The sequence below is a fragment of the Mus caroli genome, unplaced genomic scaffold (genome assembly GCF_978045245.1).
Source record: "Mus caroli unplaced genomic scaffold, Mus_caroli_1 scaffold_5, whole genome shotgun sequence".
NCBI lineage: Eukaryota > Metazoa > Chordata > Mammalia > Rodentia > Muridae > Mus > Mus caroli.
Window position 1 is genome coordinate 93,056,664 of NW_028227260.1, and position 15,931 is coordinate 93,072,594.

The 15,931-nt window shown below is 38.8% G+C and overlaps 1 pseudogene across 2 annotated transcripts; it reads right to left on the reverse strand.

Annotated features, from left to right (window-relative positions):
* Positions 1–639: 639 nt before the first annotated feature.
* LOC110287209 (claudin-34 pseudogene) lies at positions 640–7,694 on the reverse strand (annotated as a pseudogene). 2 transcript variants are annotated; one of them, XR_015047094.1, is made up of 3 exons: positions 7,524–7,694; positions 2,367–2,433; positions 640–1,459 (listed from the first exon to the last, which is right to left on the reverse strand). The product of XR_015047094.1 is annotated as a claudin-34 pseudogene, transcript variant X1 (transcript). The 2 variants fall into 2 exon arrangements; XR_015047095.1 differs by lacking the exon at positions 7,524–7,694 and adding an exon at positions 5,053–5,191.
* Positions 7,695–15,931: the final 8,237 nt, after the last annotated feature.

Here is a 15,931-nt window from a genome sequence, read left to right on the forward strand (position 1 = left end):
GTACCCCGGACCTCTTGACTCTAGCTGCATATGTATCAACAGATGGCCTAGTTGGCCATCACTGGAAAGAGAGGCCCACTGGATATGCAACCTTTATATGCCTTAGTACAGGGGAACTCCATGGCCAAAAAGTGGGAGTGCGTGTTTAGGGGAGTGGGGGGAGGGTATGTGGGACTTTTGGGATAGCATTGGAAATGTAAATGAGGAAAATACCTAATAAAATATTTAAAAAGAATAAAAATAAGTACTGTATTGTCAATATTTAAATATTTATACAAGAGAAATATGGATTTAAATGAATAAACAAAGGAAAACAAAGGAAACATGAAAAATATTTAAAATTTCTAAATGTCATCACATACTGGTGAGTTTCCTTAGAGAAGTTTCTCAATGGTAACACATTTTTGGAAATGGCTAAGAGTAGAGTGAAAATATAATGGAATGGTAAATAGTTCAGGTTATATTTTTTAATTTGTATACATGGAACAGTGAGAGAGATTTCAGTATTTTGACTTTCATTTCAATACATATTAGGTTTATTTTTTTTTAACTTTTGTTCACAGAAAATAAAACACAAATTTAATAAGACCAAATGAATTATGGATTAGATTTTATTTTTGAAAGGCCATAATCCAGCAATGAAATAATGAAACAAACAAGAATACAGAGAATATAAGAGACCAACATGGTCATTTTCCCTCAAAGGCCAAATTGAGTTCATTGAAAATTTATGTAGACACCTTCCTTCATTCCAGGTAACTTTGGATTTTGAATGTTATGTAAGGTGGAAATTTACTTTTAATATTTAGAACATACTGGCTTGTCTACAGGAAAATTCGAAGTAAGCAAAATTGTGCCACTCAATAGAAATAAAACTGCAGCTATAATTGCCAAGACCATGGCACTTCCAATTTCCTGAGTGTCTGGTTGGGAAGGTATATTGAAAGATGGTGGAAATACTATACCCTCCTGGAGTATGATAGATACATAATTAAACAATATGGCAAGGCAAATAAAGCTGCTAGCAATGATGTTCAGAATTCCAGATAGTCCAAATGGATTGTAAGTGGCCTTTCTATGTACTCTCCCCTGACACACATTCCAAAGCGCAATAATGGTGGTGACTTTTCCAACCAGTCCTAAAAAGCTAGAGACCAGTAGCAATTGTTGGATCACTCTAATATCCAATGGAAGGAAGGCATCATGGTAGTTGTATTGGTGACATATTCTGATATTCCTAAAGTTCTCATCATGCTGGAGAGTACAGACTCTCCACAGGCCAACAGATGCTGTGGTAGACTTAAAGTCCACAGGGTCTTGGAAGTGCCACACACGCCACTGAGGTAAGCCTATGGAGATACAGCAAATTAGCCAAGCCACAGTTGTCAAAGCAAAGCCTCCCATTTGGCTATTGCAACGTTTTTTGATTAACATGATGATCACAGTGAATTTTCAGCAACTGCAAAGAAATACAAGTAAGAATGAGGATGGGTTCTCAGACCTCAGACTGTTTACTCAGGGGAATTGTACCAGAAACAAAGGATTATGATTGATAAAGTGGCCCTTGGGTTTGGAGATCTGCTACTGGGGATGTGGTTTGAAAAATCTAAGAGAAGTCCCCTATGGAAATTATGTCCAAACAGGTTCATAATCCACTAATCCTATAACATTTGCACATCTGATATTTAGACTAATCACAATGGTATTTGGTCACAATTACCTAGCCATCAAAATGGTTATCACAGTATATGTATGTCTACAAATTGGAGATACTGAAATTCAAGAATTGAGTAAATGATTCATGTTGTATCCACTCTTTTAAAAATATGCTAACATTAAAAGGTCCAGGTACCATTAGAGTCAATATGGGATGTTTTGGACTCATCATTTTCATTTAGTATATTTTTCAAGACATAATATTCTATATCTCTGACTGGTCTGGAAGTGTTCCCTCATCCAGTCCCTGAACTTCTGGAAATCCTGCTGAATTCTGCACCCAAAGGCTAGTATTAGGGGCATGTGACACGACATCAGATCACTCACATGATGTTTTCAAGGGTAAAAAATATCTAACATGTGAGAGAAGCTTGTTCTCTCTTTTTCATATTGACTACTTTCTCAGGATAATGAAGTATCAAAATTTGCTTACTCATTCATTCATCTTGGGTATTTGTACTAACTCCAAACTTATTAAGAATAGTACCATATGAACAAACATGCATATATAAAGTTGTGCTGATGTATTATACAGTTATTTTTCATAATAAAGCATTCAAATGCAGGGACATACAATGTCAAATACGTATCGAATGTACTTTGTAATTTACAGAATTTTCTTTACAAAACAGTTGTACCCTTTTACATACCCTGCAGCAAACTTAGTTTTCACCTTCTTTATAACGTCCTTCACATTGGCCGTGTGCAATACAGCAACTGAAAAAGAGTAAACAAATGGAAACTCATAAAGTGATTAAAAATTGACTTATTCTGGTATGTGCCATATAATACATATTATACATTATCAGAAAGCAATGCATTTCACTGAAATATTTAAAACATGTCAAATCATAAGAAAAATTTTAGACATAGATAATGTTCATAATAAGGCAATTATGAACTACCCAGATGCTGTAAATTTGACATTCATAGTTTGATGGTTAGTTTTGATTGTCTACTTGAAACAATTTAAGACTTATCTGGGATGGGACTCTTAATTGAGGAATTGTCTAGATTTGGTTGAACTGTGGGACTGCCTGTGAGGGACTATCTCAGTTACGTTATTTGAATTAGGAAGACTTCATAGTAAGGGTACCACCATAACCTAGGAAGGGGATACTGAGGTGTACATGCTTGTAGAAAGACATTTGAGTGTTAGAAGGAATGGATGAATTCCTTTCCCCCTCTTCTCAACTATGGATATCATGTGCTTTGATGCTTCAAATTATTGCCACCTTAACTATAAAGTATTCTCTTCATATGCACCCTTTCTTATGCCCAGAAGAAGAAATTTTAAGGTTGTATTTCAAGGTGTTTCAAAAAGTACTCATGAAGGATAATACCCGCTATGCCAAGAGATTTGAAGCCCCCAAAAATGGCTTTCACAGGTAATATACTTGTAGGGCAGACTATCAGCAAAATGGAGACAAGTAAATGTCAAAAATAAAAATTCAAGTATTGGTTCTGTTGAACGTATTAACCCTTTCACACAATCTTTAATTTTAACATAATGTAATTGAAGCACCATAATGCAAAGATCTCTGTTTGATAGCTTTCAGTTATGAGCAACACACCTCAGGAAATCACTGAAGGAACCAAAAGGAGCCTAAATAGTGTGTGTGTGTGTGTGTGTGTGTGTGTGTGTGTGTGTGTGTATGTGTGTGTTGTAGTTTCAAATTCTTCAGTTGATATACTTAGATTCTTCAATATATGGGTATGAAAAGGCAGAATGTGAGGGCAGGTCATAATAGTAATTGATCTCATAGTGGATAGGAAAGAGAGACACACAAGTGACCAGGGAAGAGGTGCAATCTTTTTTGTTTTTTGTTTTTTGTTTGTTCGTTTGTTTGTTTGAGACAGGGTTTCTCTTTATAGCCCTGGCTGTCCTGGAACTCACTTTGTAGACCAGGCTGGCTTCGAACTCAGAAATTCACCTGCCTCTACCTCCCAAGTGCTCAAAAGGGATTAAAGGTGTGTGCCACCATGCCTGGTGAGGTGCAATTCTTAAAGGCAAACCTTGTACTAAATCTTCCAGCTACATAACACTTTCTTAAGTATCTAGAAGCTCTTTTAAAAGCACAACCTAATAGAAGAACACATGTGGCAACACGGATGAGGCTATGGACCATGATGTTGCATGGAATAAGTCAATCAAGTTATCCCAGATAACCTTTGAATCTTATTAAAATAGTCCCTAGAAGCTCAAAGCCATCAAATCATAATACACAATTGTGGTTGTTACAGGGCGAGTCAGGCATTCAATGGGTCAGAATTTTAGTTGGAGAAGATGGTAAATGGTACTGGTAATTTCACAACCCAACAGTGAATTCTCTTTATGCTATGAAACTAATTTTGATAGGAATGTATTTTTAACCTCATCATTCAGAAAGTAAAGTAAAATGAATAGAAGCTCTATGTGGGACATTGGACTATGCACAGACAGGCTGGTCTCCAGTCGAACTGAGGTCTGAACTCCATAGGTGGTGATAATTCACCTACATGACATGGTAGGCGTTTCCTCATGTTCCTGGAACTCTGACTCCTGCCTAAGTTATCACCCCCCCATAGCCCCCACAAGAGAAGCATGGATAGAAGTCATGTAGGCAATGGCCCAAGCTTCTGACCTTCAGGATAAACTCCTCCCCATTTACCTAGCAACAGTGAAGACCATAAAATGGGCTGTTCAGCCCCCGTTTGCTCTCTTACTTGTATCTCTTACTTCTCACTCTTTTACTGCTTACCCTTCACTCTCACCCCCTCTCTCCTCTCTCTTTGTCTTTTCTCCTCTCTCCTCTCCTCTCTTCCTCTTACTCTCTTTCTCTCCAGCCTTTCTTCTTTCTCTGTCTCTGTCTCTGTCTCTTTCTGTCTCTCTGTCTCTCTCTTTTCTACTTTCTCTCTTTCGCCCTGACTTTCTACAATAAAGCTCTAAAACCATAGAATGTTTCTGCTCATCGAGGCCCACTGTGCTTGGAGGATGGGACAGGCTTTCTCCTAATGAGCTGTTTCTAATCTCCTGTTAGAAGGCCTTCCTGTGATCCTGTCAAGATGTGCTGCCCTCAATCTCGAAGGTGTTGGTAACCTCTCTTCCCTCATCCCTCTCTCCTATAACCCTGGTGGCTTTAGCAAAGTAGCTCTGAGGTTCCCAGATAGGGCTGCCCCTTGGCCTCCTCCTGAAGAGAGTGGGTCAGAGGCTTGAATGCCCACCTAGGGCTGAGTGGAAAGGGTATGGCAGCTCTCCCACAACTGACAAACCAGACAATAAGTAAAACTCTGGCAGGGTATGGGTCTTCGCCACTCCCTAGGGCTCCCTTTTTAGTTCCCAACAGCTCTACTAACCAGAGATACTGTCTTCAAGTGAACTCACTGATGGTGGTAGATTATGTGGCAGGGCAGTCAGGTATGGAGGCCAGTGGAGCTGACAAGGAAAGGGGTCCTCTCACTTCTCCTCTGAGGTTCCTTTACCATCAGCTCTGAGTCTGGCTTAATACTGGACTTCTTCTAGTACTGAGAATTCTATTGTGTCATCAAATTCCAATGACTTCACTGTCCTGTGTTCTGTAATCAATATTTGAATAACTTGACACTTGATGTTGTGGAGGAGACTTTAAATATTTCTTCCACAAGCTTGACTTTTTACAAAAAGAAAAAGGACTTATCTAAAATGCAATAGCCAGGAGACAGAGATAAAATAGATATAGTCAAAGGCAGTATAGTCTATGTAGTAAGTTCCAGGCAAAACATGGATATTTAATATAACTTTCAGAAAAAAGTACATTAATATCAATAAAATAAACCCATAGTTTCAAATAATAGAGGATTAATTCTAATACATGCATATACCCTAAACATTAATATACAGCAAAAGACTCTTTACCTGTAATACTTTTCACATGTCAAAACAACTCTTTGAGGAATCTGAAAATGTTACAACCACAAGCCAGCTCAGTATAGAGTAAGCAAGTACTTTACTGTGATATGAATTTATTTGTGTAAAGTTAGAGAATGTTCTCACTAGATATGAAAGAGTTACTTTGAAATCTCTGTGTAGTCTCTACACTGGGGCATCTCTAGGTTGTGACAGAGACCTGGCATGGGGAAATCACTCAGGAATAAGTGCAGATATATGTGCACATGTATTTAACATGAGTAAGAAAGATCTAATATTAGTTATAAATATTACAAAAGTGTATTTTATGGCATTGTCTTAGTTAGGGTTTTATTGCTATGAACAAACAACCTGGCCAAGGCAACTCCTATAAGAATAACATTTAATTGGAGCTGGCTTACAGGTTCATAGTTTGTACTGGCTAGTTTTGTGTCAACTTGGCATAGCTGGAGTTATCACAGAGAAAGGACCTTCAGTTGAGGAAATGCCTCCATGAGATCCAACTGTAAGGCATTTTCTCAATTAGTGATCAAGGGGGAAAGTCCCCTTGTGGGTGGGACCATCACTGGGCTGGTAGTCTTGGGTTCTATAAAAGAGCAGGCTGAGTAAGCCAGAGGAGGCAAGCCAGTAAAGAACATCCCTCCATGGCCTCTGCATCAGGTCCTGCTTCCTGACCTGCTTGAGTTCCAGTCCTGACTTCCTTTGGTGATGAACAGCAGCATGGAAGTGTAAGCCCTTTCCTCCCCAACTTGCTTCTTGGTCATGATGTTTGTGCAGGAATAGAAACCCTGACTAAGACATAGTTTCATTCCATTATCCTCAAGGGAGGAACATGGCATCATCCAGGCTGGCATGATGCAAGAGGAGTTGAAAATACCACCTCTTTATCTGAAGGCAACTAGGAGAGGACTTGCTTCCAGGCATCTAAGATGAGAGTCCTAAAGCCTACCACGACAGTGGCACACTTTCTCCATAAGTCACATCTACTTCAGCAAGGCCACACTTGCAAATGGTGTTACTCCCTGGAACAAACACACTCAAACAACCACAGGCATTCATGATAAAATTATGAAAGTACAAAGATGCTCTTTTCTTTTATTGTCATTTATTTATTTTTATTTTTAATTGTATATTGTGTGAATATACAATTCCTGGTGTACTGGAAGTAGAGAAGAGACAAGAGAAAATCTTCAAAACAACAAAGGTTAATTTCAATTTCCTCGACTATATAATACCTTTTTAACTGTTTGGAACCTCCCTAAGTACCACCTCCAGATAAAGGTACAGGGATGGAACAAAAATATAGGGTACATCCAAATAAGAGCACCATGGTAAATTAGAGGCTAATTCAATAGATAATATATTGATATGTATACCTATGTATACCTTTAGAGGACATTAAGTACATGAAAGTTGTCAATCACAAAAGATAAAACATCATGTTATTCCATACAATGTCCTTATGACAGGCAAATTGACAGAGATAGAAAGCACACTTGTAGTTTCTAGGGGACCCAGAAGGGAGAAAGTACCCAAGGAGCTAAAGGGATCTGTAATCCTATAGTTGGAACAACATGATGAACTAACCAGTACCCCGGAGCTCTTTTCTCTAGCTGCATATGTATCGAAAGATGGCCTAGTTGGCCATCACTGGAAAGAGAGGCCAATTGGACTTACAAACTTTATAAGCCCCAATATAGGGGAATGCCAGGGCCAACAGAATGGGAATGGGTGGGTAGGGAAGTGGGGGGGAGGTATGGGGCACCAATTCTATTGTGGAAGACAGTTGATAATCATTCTAAAATACTATGAATATATACAATACTTTGAAAGTATAAATGTAAAAAGTAAGCTGTACATTTCAAGTGTGGATTTAAACCCATACAATAGAGTATAGAAGATAGAAAGAGCCTCTACTGACCTTTAGTGGGTCCTCAAGTGAACTAGGGACTATCAGTGGTTCAGAACAGGTGGTTAGTTGTGCTACCAGGACCAAGGACACTCTGTTTCTCTCTTACACCACTCGCCACTCCTCTCACACTCTTCTCACGTTTCTTTAGGACTCCTGAATGGATCCAATCTGTCCCAAAGTCTTGGGCCGACTACACACCTGACCCACAGTTCTGAGAATTATGTGGTGTCACCATATTCCAAACTGCTGTGACCTCACAACTGAAGTTTCAGCCATTTTAGTGAAGTGAAATTTTGTGGGCTAACTATGGCACTATATGTGGATACACACACATTACTGTACGTACACAGAGAGAGAGATAAAGAAAGACAGACAGACAGACACACACACACACACACACACACATATAATGTACTTAACATTAATATATAATTTTTTTTAATTTTTAATATTTTATTACGTATTTTCCTCAATTACATTTCCAATGCTATCCCAAAAGTCCCCCATACCTCCCCCCCACTTCCCTACCCACCCATTCCCATTCTGTTGGCCCTGGCATTCCCCTATATTGGGGGATATAAAGTTTGTAAGTCCAATGGGCCTCTCTTTCCAGTGATGGCCAACTAGACCATCTTTCGATACATATGCAGCTAGAGAAAAGAGCTCCGGGGTTCTGGTTAGTTCATCATGTTGTTCCAACTATAGGATTACAGATCCCTTTAGCTCCTTGGGTACTTTCTCTAGCTTCTCCATTGGGAGCCCTGTGATACATCGAATAGCTGACTGTGAGCATCCACATCTCTGTTTGCTAGGGGCCGGCATAGTCTCACAAGAGACAGCTATATTTGGGTCCTTTCAGCAAAATCTTGCTAGTGTATGCAATGGTGTCAGCGTTTGGAAGCTGATTATGGGATGGATCCCTGGATATGGCAGTCTCTGGATGGTCCATCCTTTCATCACAGCTCCAAACTTTGTCTCTGTAACTCCTTCCATGGGTGTTTTGTTCCCAATTCTAAGAAGGGGCATATTGTCCACACTTTTGGTCTTCACTTTTCTTGAGTTTCATGCGTTTAGGAAATTGTATCTTATATCTTGGGTATCATAAGTTTTGGGCTAATATCCACTTATCAGTGAATACATATTGTGTGAGTTGCTTTGTGATTGTGTTACCTCACTCAAGATGATGCCCTCCAGGTCCATCCATTTGGCTAGGAATTTCATAAATTCATTCTTTTTAATAGCTGAGTAGTACTCCATTGTGTAAATGTACCATAATTTCTGTATCCATTCCTCTGTTGAGGGCATCTGGGTTCTTTTCAGCTTCTGGCTATTATTAATAAGGCTGCTATGAACATAGTGGAGCATGTGTCCTTCTTACCGGTTGGGACATCTTCAGGATACATGCCCAGGAGAGGTATTGCTGGATCCTCCAGTAGTACTATGTCCAATTTTCTGAGGAACCGCCCGACTGATTTCCAGAGTGGTTGTACAAGCTTGCAATCCCAACCACAATGGAGGAGTGTTCCTCTTTCTCCACATCCTCGCCAGCATCTGCTGTCACTCTGACTGGTGTGAGGTGGAATTTCAGGGTTATTTGATTTGCATTTCCCTGATGATTAAGGATGTTGAACATTTTTTTCAGGTGCTTCTCTGCCATTCGGTATTCCTCAGGTGAGAATTCTTTGTTCAGTTCTGAGCCCCATTTTTTCATGGGGTTATTTGATTTTCTGGAGTCCACCTTCTTGAGTTCTTTATATATATTGGATATTAGTCCCTTATCTAATTTAGGATACGTAAAGATCCTTTCCCAATCTGTTGGTGGTTTTTTTGTCTTATTGATGGTGTCTTTTGCCTTGCAGAAGCTTTGCAGTTTCATGAGGTCCTACTTGTCAATTCTCGATCTTAAAGCACAAGCTATTGCTGTTCTATTCAAGAATTTTTCCCCTGTGCCCATATCGTCTAGGCTTTTCCCCACTTTCTCCTCTATAAGTTTCAGTGTCTCTGGTTTTATGTGAAGTTCCTTGATCCACTTAGAATTGACTTTAGTACAAGGAGATAGGAATGGATCAATTCGCATTCTTCTACATGTTAACTGGTTGTGCCAGCACCATTTGTTGAAAATGCTGTCTTTCTTCCACTGGATGGTTTTAGCTCCCTTGTCGAAGATCAAGTGACCTTAGGTGTGTGGGTTCATTTCTGGGTCTTCAATTCTATTCCATTGGTCTGCTTGTCTGTCACTATACCAGTACCACGCAGTTTTTATCACGATTAGATTACTCTGTAGTAAAGCTTTAGGTCCCGCATGGTGATTCCAACAGAGGTTCTTTTATCCTTGAGAAGACTTTTTGCTATCCTAGGTTTTTTGTTATTCCAGATGAATTTGCAGATTGCACTTTCTAATTCGTTGAAGAATTGAGTTGGAATTTTGATGGAGATTGCATTGAATCTGTAGATTGCTATTGGCAAGATAGCCATTTTTACAATGTTGATCCTGCCAATCCATGAGCATGGGAGATCTTTCCATCTTCTGAGATCTTCTATAATTTCTTTCTTCAGAGACTTGAAGTTTTTATTATACAGATCTTTCACTTCCTTAGTTAGAGTCACGCCAAGATATTTTATATTATTTGTGACTATTGAGAAGGGTGTTGTTTCCCTAATTTCTTTCTCAGCCTGTTTATTTTTTGTGTAGAGAAAGGCCATTGATTTGTTTGAGTTAATTTTATATCCAGCTACTTCACGGAAGCTGTTTATCAGGTTTAGGAGTTCGTAATCTGGTGGAATTTTTAGAGTCACTTATATATATACTATCATATCATCTGCAAAAAGTGATATTTTGACTTGATCTTTTCCAATTTGTATCCCTTTGATCTCCTTTTGTTGTCGAATTGCTCTGGCTAGGACTTCAAGTACAATGTTGAATAGGTATGGAGAAAGTGGACAGCCTTGTCTAGTCCCTGATTTTAGGGGGATTGCTTCAAGCTTCTCACCATTTACTTTGATGTTTTGATACTGGTTTGCTGTAGATTGTTTTTTATCAAGTTTAGGTATGGGCCTTGAATTCCTGATCTTTCCAAGACTTTTATCATGAATGGGTGTTGGATCTTGTCAAATGCTTTTTCCGCATCTAACGAGAAGATCATGTGGTTTTTGTCTTTGAGTTTGTTTATATACTGGATTACGTTGATGGATTTCCGTATATTGAACCATCCCTGCATCCCTGGGATGAAACCTACTTGGTCAGGATGGATGATTGTTTTGATGTGTTCTTGGATTCGGTTAGCAAGAACTTTATTGAGGATTTTTGCATCAATATTCATAAGGGATATTGGTCTGAAGTTTTCTATCTTTGTTGGGTCTTTTTGTGGTTTAGGTATCAGAGTAATTGTGGCTTCATAGAATGAGTTGGGTAGAGTACCTTCTGTTTCTATTTTGTGGAATAGTTTGTGAAGAACTGGGATTAGATCTTCTTTGAAGGTCTGATAGAACTCTGCACTAAACCCATCTGGTCCTGGGCTTTTTTTGGTTGGGAGACTATCAATGACTGCTTCTATTTCTTTGGGGGATATAGGGCTGTTTAGATCATTAACCTGATCTTGATTCAACTTTGGTACCTGGTATCTGTCTAGGAACTTCTCCATTACATCCAGGTTCTCCAGTTTTGTTGAGTATAGGCTTTTGTAGAAGGATCTGATGGTGTTTTGGATGTCTTCAGTATCTGTTGTTATGTCTCCTTTTTCATTTCTGATTTTGTTAATTAGAATACTTTCCCTGTGCCCTCTAGTGAGTCTGGCTAAGGGTTTATCTATCTTGTTGATTTTCTCAAAGAACCAGCTCCTTGATTGGTTGATTCTTTGAATAGTTCTTCTTGTTTCTACTTGGTTGATTTCGCCCCTGAGTTTGATTATTTCCTGCCGTCTACTCCTCTTGGGTGAATTTGCTTCCTTTTGTTCTAGTGCTTTTAGGTGTGTTGTCAAGCTGCTAATGTGTGCTCTATCTAGTTTCTTTTTGGAGGCACTCAGAGCTATGAGTTTTCCTCTTAGAAATGCTTTCATTGTGTCCCATAAGATTGGGTATGTTGTGGCTTCATTTTCATTAAACTCCAAAAAGTCTTTAATTTCTTTCTTTATTCCTTACTTGACCAAGGTATCCTTGAGAAGAGTGTTGTTTAGTTTCCATGTGTGTGTTGGCTTTCTATTATTTATTTTGTTATTGAAGATCAGCCTAAGTCCATGGTGATCTGATAGGTTGCATGGGACAATTTCAATATTTTTGTATCTATTGAGGCCTGTTTTGTGACCAATTATGTGGTCAATTTTGGAGAAGGTACCATGAGGTGCTGAGAAGAAGGTATATCCTTTTGTTTTAGGATAGAATGTTCTGTAGATATCTGCCAGATCCATTTGATTCATAACTTCTTTTAGTTTCACTGTGTCCCTGTTTAGTTTCTGTTTCCATGATCTGTCCATTGGTGAAAGTGGTGTGTTGAATCTCCCACTATTATTGTATGAGGTGCAATGTGTGCTTTGAGATTTACTAAAGTTTCTTTAATGAATGTGGCTGCCTTTGTATTTGGAGCATAGTTATTCAGAATTGATAGTTCCTCTTGGAGGATTTTACCTTTGATGAGTATGAAGTGCCCCTTGAGTATGAAGTCAATCTCATCAGATATTAGAATGGCTACTCCAGCTTGTTTCTTCATACCATTTGCTTGGAAAATTGTTTTCCAGCCTTTCATTCTGAGGTAGTGTCTATCTTTTTCTCTGAGATGAGTTTCCTGTAATCAGCAACATGTTGGGTCTTCTTTCTGTAGCCAGTTTGTTAGTCTATGTTTTTTTATTGGGGAGTTGAGTCCATTGATATTAAGAGATATTAAGGAAAAGTAATTGTTGCTTTCTGTTATTTTTGTTGTTAAAGTTGGCATTCTGTTCTTGTGGCTGTCTTCTTTTAGGATTGTTGAGGGATTATCTTCTTGTTTTTTCTAGGGCTTGGTTCCTGTCCTTGTATTGGTTTTTTTCTCTTATTATCCTTTGAAGGGCTGGATTCGTGGAGAGATAATGTGTGAATTTGGTTTTGTCGTGGAATACTTTGGTTTCTCCATCAATGTTAATTGAGAGTTTGGCTGAGTATAGTAGCCTGGGCTGGAATTTGTGTTCTTTTAGTGTCTGTATAACATCTGTCCAGGATCTTCTGGCTTTCATAGTCTCTGGTGAAAAATCTGGTGTAATTCTGATAGGCTTGCCTTTTTATGTTACTTGGCCTTTTTCTCTTACTGCTTTTAGAGCATTTGTTGTTCTGATTATTTTGTGTCGGGAGGTATTTCTTTTCTGGTCCAGTCTATTTGGAGTTCTGTAGGCTTCTTGTATGTTCATGGGCATCTCTTTCTCTAGATTTGGGAAGTTTTCTTCTATAATTTTGTTGAAGATGTTTGCTGGTCCTTTGAGTTGAAAATCTTCATTCTCATCCACTCCTATTATCCGTAGGTTTGGTCTTCTCATTGTGTCCTGGATTTCCTGGATGTTTTGAGTTAGGATCTTTTTGTATTTTCCATTTTCTTTGATTGTTGTGCCAATGTTCTCTATGGAATCGTCTGCACGTGAGATTCTCTCTTCCATCTCTTGTATTCTGTTGCTGATGCTCGCATCTATGGTTCCAGATTTCTTTCCTAGGGTTTCTATCTCCAGTGTTTCCTCATTTTGGGTTTTCTTTATTGTGTCTACTTCCCTTTTTAGGTCTAGTATGGTTTTGTTCATTTCCGTCATCTGTTTGGATGTGTTTTCCTGTTTTTCTTTAAGGACTTCTACCTGTTTGATTGTGTTATCCTGTTTTTCTTTAAGGACTTGTAACTCTTTAGCAATGTTCTCCTGTAATTCTTTAAGTGAGTTATTAAAGTCCTTCTTGATGTCCTCTACCATCATCATGAGATATGCTTTTAAATCCAGGTCTAGCTTTTCAGGTGTGTTGGGGTGCCCTGGACTGGGCAAAGTGGGAGTGCTGGGTTCTGATGATGGTGAGTGGTCTTGGTTTCTGTTAGTAAGATTCTTACGTTTACCTTTCGCCATCTGGTAATCTCTGGAGTTGTTATACTTGTCTCTGTTTAGAGATTGTTCTTCTGGTGATTCTGATTACCGTCTATCAGCAGACCTGGGAGACAGGCTCTCTCCTCTGCGTTTCAGTGGTTAGAGCACTCTCTGCTGACAAGTTCTCCTTTTACAGGGAAGGTGCACAGATATCTGGTGTTTGGACCTCCTCCTGGCCGAAGAAGAAGGCCCAAAACAGGACCTTTCCCAGATGCTGTGTTGCTTTGGAAGGTCACAGAAGCTGTCAGCTTCTGTGGTGCACACTCTCACCTGTGCAGACTAAGTTCCTAAGTTCGGCGGAGTCCCAGAACCATGATGGCGCTCCCTTCTCCTGAGGCAGAGGGCTCCCGTGCATGGTGGGACCCCGGCTGGGAGGGTCCCGGATGTCTGCGGGCCCCAAAAGGGTGCTGAGTCAGCGGCTCTGTGGCTCCCGCCTGTCCCAGAAGCTGTCTGCCTCTGTGGTGCACACTCTCACCTGTGCAGACTAAGTACCTAAGTTCAGAGGAGTCCCAGAACCAAGATGGCGCTCCCTTCTCCTCAATATATAAATTTTAAGGAGCAAAGTAAAAGGCTCGGTGCTACAAGTGTTTCCTTGTATATCCCCTGATTTAACACCACCACCAGAAAAAAATCTTAATATAAATAGTAATTATAGAGAAATAAGCAGAGCAGCTAAATCACTGACCCTCCACATAACACATTCCTTCTCCCAGAGATGTAGCCACACTTCCTTTTGTATAATGAACTTAGAGGCCAACGACATTACTTGCAGAACATTGAGGCCCTGAAAGCATGACAGGTCTCCCAACATGTGATTCCCAACACCAGGGCAACTTTGAAGTATGACCCAAGAATCTTTCCTGCCTTGTGACAGAGGCTAGACAAGTCCATATGGCATGTACAACTTACCATAACATATCATGAAAACATCCCATCATGCTGCCTTTAATATTGTACTATCTCTTCTATTATTCTCCTACTTTAATGCTGGGTTATACTTGCTTGTGGTCATGAACCTCTCTTCTAATAAGTTGAGCTAAAAAGGGTAATTTTTCAGTCAAGTCGATTCTATGAATATGCACTTCATTTGGACAATTAGAAATATGCTTGGTGTCCTTAATTTCAAGATTAGGGACAAAGGATCCCTCTTGAAATGTAATGTCAAATCTGATGGCAATGAAATGATTACACTGGATGTTTCTTGAGCTAATATTATTATGAATTTATTATCTCATTGTACTGAATTACCAATTTCTTATAATTGAATTTTGAAAATTATCAATTAATAGAATTGTTTCTTTTTTGTTTTTGTTTTGGTAGAGCATGATTTTAACATGATCGTCTGTTAATACTCAACAAACAGAATAATGATTTTAAGATACATTTTTTTGTTATGTCTCCCTTTTCATTTCTGATTTTATTAATTTGGATACTGTCTTTGTGCCCTCTGGTTAGTCTGGGTAAGGCTTTATCTATCTTGTTGATTTTCCAGCTAGTTTTGCTGATTCTTTATATACTTCTTTTTGTTTCTATTTAGTTCATTTCAGGCGTGAGTTTGAATATTTCTGCCTTCTACTCCTCTTGGGTGTATTTGCTTTGTTTTTCTCTAGAACTTTCAGGTGTGCTGTCAAGCTGTTAGTGAAAGGTCCCTTCAGTTTCTTTTTGGAGGCACTTGGAGCTATAAGTTTTCCTCTTAGCACTGCTTTCATTAGTGTCCCATAAGATTTGGTATGATGTGTCTTCATTTTTATTAAATTCTAAAGAGGCTTTAATTTCTTTATTTCTTCCTTGCCCAAATTTTCATTGTAGTAGAGTATTTTTCAGCTTCTATTGTGTGGGGTTTTTTTGTTTTTGTTTTTGGTGGTGGTAGTGGTATTTAAGAACAGCCTTAGTACATGGTGATGTGATAGGATGCATGGGATCATTTCAATCTTCATGTACCAGCTGAGGCAGTTTTGTGTCCAATTATATGGTCAATTTTAGGGGAGATGTTGAGAAGAAGTATATTCTTTTGCTTTAGGATGAAATGTTCTATAAATATCTGTTAGATACATTTGGCTCTTATCTTCTGTTATTTTCACTGTGTCTCTGTTTAGTTTCTGTTTACATGATCTATCCATTGCTGAGAGTGGGGTGTTGAAGTTTCCCACTATTATTGGATGCAGTGTGATGTGTGCTTTGAGCTTTAATAAAGTTTCTTTTATCGTTGTGGATGCCTGTGCATTTGGAGCATAGATGGTCATCTTGGTAGGGTTTTTTTTTTTTTATTCCTTTGACCAGTATGGTGTGTCCTTTCTTATCTTTCTTGATAACTTTTGGTTGAAAATTGTTTTTATT